Raw genomic sequence first — 5649 nt, forward strand, 5'->3', positions numbered from 1 at the left:
ATTTAATTAAATTGGGCCATTTTTTATGAGTTGCTCGGGCTAAAAGATTAATGGGCCACATTAATTTTGTGATTTAGAGCAAGGCCAAATTAACTTTTGTCCAAATGAAGCGAGATGCACCGAATAATTTTCCTACTTGGATTATTATCAAGCCAAAAACACATGGAAGTCAGATTCCTATGAAAATGGAGCACGCCCAGATTAATTCGTGGGAAGCAGTTGAGTATACGAAATGGATAATGTGGACACTTGGCATCTTGATGTTGCTTTGGAAGTTTTCTCAACTGCCCATGATCTACCAAGTGCCAGGAAATAGGAAGTGGAGGGAAAGCCCACTGTTTTCTATTATTTCCTCCAAGTTGCCCACGATTGAGGAAAAACATGTGGGTAATTCTAATAACCTCCCATTAGCCCATGATGTGCGTGGATGAAGAAGTTACATGGGACATTTGGCATCACCAGGAGAAGCTGGAATTCCTCTGCATGCAACGCCGTGGCCTATAAATAGAAAAACTCAAGAAGGAAAACGGGTTCACACACCAATCAAGCCTAGCGCTTAAAAAACTAAAGTCTTCCTAGTGAAGCAATTATCTCATCTCTCTCTTTTTTCTATCTCTCTTGTACCCCCAATTTTATTATTACGATATAGTAAAGTTATTTCGTCTCTCTTGTATCCCCAACTTTATTATTACAACATAATAGAGTTATTCTACGTTGTTATTTCTTTTTCTCACACGGCTGGGAAATTTTAAGTCCACTATCGTTGTGGCAAACCACAAACCTCATTGTGGCCTCACCCTTTGGGTCACACGCAGTCGCACTACATACGAAGTCAGATCGAGGCGCTCACGCCTTCTGTATGTTGGATGCCGACAAGTCCTGGCACGCCCGCGCTCATACCGCACACGCCATTGGATTTACCGCTCACGCCTACCCTGCAGAAAAGTGGGAAACACCTGCAAAATAACATCCAATGACTAAGGGTGTTCTTAGTTGAGGACCCTCCGATGATAAAGTCAGTTTAGGGTTTAGAAGGAAAATGCTCTGTAATTTAGGGAAAAACATAGTCGTACCTCATTTGTTCATCACCTTATGTTTTTATGCTACCTCACTCAATTGTTAACGGTTTTTGCAATCATGGGGGGTACATTGTGGGAGTTATCAGCGATTATACCTGGGTGTGGGTCGCGTAGCTTTCTGCGGGATGTCCACTACTGAGGATAGCAGGAGGTGCTTGAGGTCATGGGTGAACCATGATCTCGATTACATCGCTACTGGAAATAAATTGCCCATGTTGTATTAGTGGGAGCGATCATGTCATTAAAGGCCTTCTCGGCTGAGTGTGTCGGTCGGACACTACGAGCGGGGGTTTCACGGACAAGTGTCAGTCTACTAATGCTCGGCCGTAGAGTGTAAAAAATCCCTTTATCAGTAGCCCCCAATTCCCAAGTTGAGTGTCATGCGGCTCGGTGAAGGGAATTCATGACGGCCATTGCTGCACAAGACCTAATGTCATTTAATGCCCAAGCGTGTACCTCCCGCCAAAGTGTCACCTCACTTCCTCGAAAAATGGCCCGCGTGATCCTAACCGTTGGTTTGGCCGCTTTACGCTGGACGATCTAAACTACCTCGAAAAATGGCCCGCGTGATCCTAACTGTTGGTTTGGCCGCTTTACGCTGGACGATCCAGACTACCTCTGATGGTACTTCAATCTAGGTCGTTCAACCTATCCCACGTCGAATGGTTTGGATGGATCCGGGACTCCTCACTCTTCGTGCTTGGCAAAGTATAAAGAGAGAGAGACGCTTGCTACTGTCATCATCTCCAAAACCTCTTGCTCTTGCTTCTTGTCCGCTTCTGCTTTGCTCATCCTAGATCCAGAAGGCGCCCCCGTTCCTGGCATCGACATCCCTTTCATCTCTCTTCCTCCATTTTCAGCAGAAGCCCCTTTTCCCCTGGCTGTATTCCCATCGGTTTCTCAAGATCTCTCATTCTGAGATATATTTTGTGGATACAAGTTGTGGTTTGGCTGGAGTAACTTTGCCAATAACAAAGAACCGTTCCTTCCGCTTCACGAGTATACCTGTCAGGGGCACTATCTTGAAGGTGCCCTCAATTTCTACAACTTGCTCAGATACGTGGTTCTAACGCCCACCTGGAAAGCTTCAATTGGAACCCGTTCACAACCCATTGATCTAGACACAACATTGTCAGACGAAGAAATGGCTGACAAAGAACTCAATGTTCCCGCAACCATCGATATTGACAAAGCGGTCCGTTCTATTCCTTTCAAAGTAAAAGGGATCAGCGGGCTCATACACAACGCCGATTTACCACTGCTGAGGGCTGCATACCACATTCCCGACTCTATCGTTCTCCGAGACCCAACATAGAAGATAGGGCTTGCTCGTTCAGGGAGAACGAGGTTTGTTTGGATGAGCAGGCCTTTCACGCTAGGCTGTGCCTTCCTTTTCCTAGGATCGTGTGAGAACTCTTGGCTCGCCTTCGCCTTGCCCCGGGCCAACTGATGTCGAATGCCTGGAGAATCTTTTTCAGAGCCATTATGGTGTTCGAGGAGTTGGGGGAACAGGGCTGACCGATGATGGTGAATGAGTTCTTCTGGTGCTATGCCCTGAAGATGTTTGAGCCAGGGTTCTGGTATTTCCAAGCCTGGGACGACCATCAAATCGACTTCGGATTGCCCACCTCAATAAAACACTGGAAGGAGAAATTTTTCTTCATCTCTGGAGAAGGTTGGGAGTAGGGCCGTAAATGAACTGAGCCATTCGTGAACTGTTCGAGGCTCGACTCTATAAAGGCTCATTCGAGTTCGGTTCGTCTACTAAATGAACCGAACCTAAACCTCAATTTTAGGCTCGTTTCATAAATGAGCCGAACATGAACGCAATATTACTCAACTCGATTAGGCTCGTGAATCTAGAGTATATGTGTATCATGGGGATTTTATATCGTTATATAATGAAAATTTTAAAACTTGTACAAGTCTAAACGTTGTAATTACTAAAAATTTACTTATGTATATGTTTTTATCATTTTATATGTATATGAACATATTTATGTACATAATAAAAAAATTATTTGCAGTTTTAGACCTATATAAGAGCATAAAAATATGATATTATTGGATTGTTAAGGCTCGTGAACAAGCTCGAGTTTGACCCAAACTTGGGCAAGCTCAGTTCGAGTTTGGCTCATCATAATTTTCATTGAGTTCGGCTCGAGCTTGAGTTTGCTAACAAACTTAATAAACGAATCTGAACATTCTAATATTTGGCTCAGTTACAGCCCTAATTGGGAGTATTAAGAGACTAAGGTCGTGGGCCCGGTGACCCCTGGAATCTTCCTATTGTAGGGAGATCTAGACTCAAGTGAGATCGGTGGAGCGGACCTTATTGCTGATGACCTTGATGTGATAATCAAGGCTGCGAAGAAGAGGGCTACAGAGTACAGCACGTTGGTGACCCCAGAAAAACTCTATGCCCTTCTGTTGGATCCTAACCCATAATGTACACTCAACTTCCTCGTTAATTTTTACCTCGTGCCTCATAAACGCCTTATTTGCATGCAACTACTTTACAGATGGAGCAGAATTTGACGAAGCAGCCTTGAGACTGTTGAGGAGTGGAGAGAGCAAACTAGGCACTCCAAAGCTGAAGATTGACAAGACTGTCCTTGCCCAAGCTATCAAACTTGGTGCTTCCATCGCCATGAAAGGCCTAGGCAAAAGGGGGAAGAGGAAAAACAATCAAGTGAACGAATCGATGACCAAAGCGACCAACATCGACCCAGGCTAGTCAATCGGCAAGGCTCTGAGTGGGGCATTGGGCCCTCTGGGTGATTCCGAATACCAGACAAAATTGAAGAAACCCAAAATGGCCGATCCCGTTGGGTCGGCCTCTGTGCCTGTCTCAAAAGATATTGGGAAGTAGAAAAAGGTAGGCTTCCAGGCCTCTGATTAGAAGAGCCCTCAAGCTGTGGACCCAACGAAGTGGTTAGAGAAGGATTGGGTGGATATGGCCGAGCTGATATACCCCGGGGGCAACAATTTTCCACAAGTGCCCGCACCCGGGAGCATCCTATACAACCCCAAAGCTTATGCTAATGCGCTGAACAGACTTTCTCTGTCAGTCTTCTACAACCTCAGCATGTTGACGACGGATCATCTATCTTTATCTGAGCATGGGACGAGTAAGTTCTGGTTTTACAGTCTTTTGTTTCATGCACCTTTTAGCGTCCTTGTACCCACTCATCCTCCAATCTCCTTGTCTATTTTCAGGCAATTGCTGAAACTGTCGTTCTGACAACTCATCTGTCCGGCCGTGAGAAGATGATCCACTCGGCGGTTGACAGTGCCAAGGCCGATCGGCAAAAGATGGAGAAGCTGGAGAGTGACCATGCTCGGTGTGTGGACGTGCTGAAACAGGCTATGGAGGAAGCAACGAAGGCTTCTGAAGCAGCTCAGACTGCCCGAACGGTGGCCGAGCAAGCCCAAAAGGCCGCAGAAGAGAAGTTGAAGGACATGGAGAGGGCTTTGGCCGAGGAGAAAAGGAACAACAACGAGCTGAGGGGTCAGCTAGAAGGGGCAAAGAAGGCATCTCTGAACGAGGCCGAGCGAAGCTCGCAGACCATCCTTTCCCTTAAGAAGAATTTAGGTAAAACCAAAGTTGTCATCCCTCTAGCCCGTCAAGGAGTTCAAGGCTTCACCGGAGTACATCGCGTAGAAGACCCTCTACTTCGTGGGCGGCTTCGAAGAGGCCAAAGAGTCTTTCAAGAAGAAATTCCCTGAAGCCGATCTGCAGGGCATCAACCCTGAACCCCCCTCAAAGGGAGAGACTACCACCGATGCTAGGCAGAGCAGCGGCGAAGATGACTAGGATGATGCCCAAAGCTAGATATGCAGCTTCCTTGACCGATCGTAGCTGGAGGGTCTCTTTTGCTTGCCTCTGTCGGTTGCTTTTTGATGTTAAATCATAGAATTCTGTTGATTCTGTTTGTAGTTAAGCAACTCGGTTGAACTAAGTTATTACTGACAAGTAATCATAATGATGCTAGGTAGTGTTGGACCACTGTGCAACTTTCATGCCTAACTTTTAATTTAACTTTTCATGTTTCATTATCCTCCTTCCTATCTGATCGACCTTTGAGTACTTGGAAGTTCAGAATAATATTGTTGCTTGCAGGGTTGTGAATCCCCTACCGTACCAGCCGGTATGTACCGGATTTGCGTAAAACCAGTAACTTCCACCTCAAATACCGTTTTGGTTCTGATCCCGGCGAGTACCGGCCGATCTCGGACGAGATGGAAGTACCAGAGATTTCGGCCGGTATTGTTCTACACGCACTGTGACTGGGCTTTACAACCCATCTCAGTCGGAATCGTCACATTGCGTGCAGAGAGACAAGGAACGAGCAAGAGAGAGAGAGAGGAGAAGAGAGGAGCTTTATCTGTTTTGCAGCTTTTTCCATGGCTGGTTGATTTTCCATGGCTGGTTGATGAGAGAGAGAGAGAGAGATGCAGCAGGGCACAGCAGCAGTAGGTGGCGTAAGGAAGCTGCTAATATAAAGCATATAAATGATGCTGCTTGCAAAAGAGAGGGTTTCGAAAACCCTAAGAAATGATAAAAGGT

This window comes from Rhododendron vialii, chromosome 11a (assembly GCF_030253575.1).
Source record: "Rhododendron vialii isolate Sample 1 chromosome 11a, ASM3025357v1".
NCBI lineage: Eukaryota > Viridiplantae > Streptophyta > Magnoliopsida > Ericales > Ericaceae > Rhododendron > Rhododendron vialii.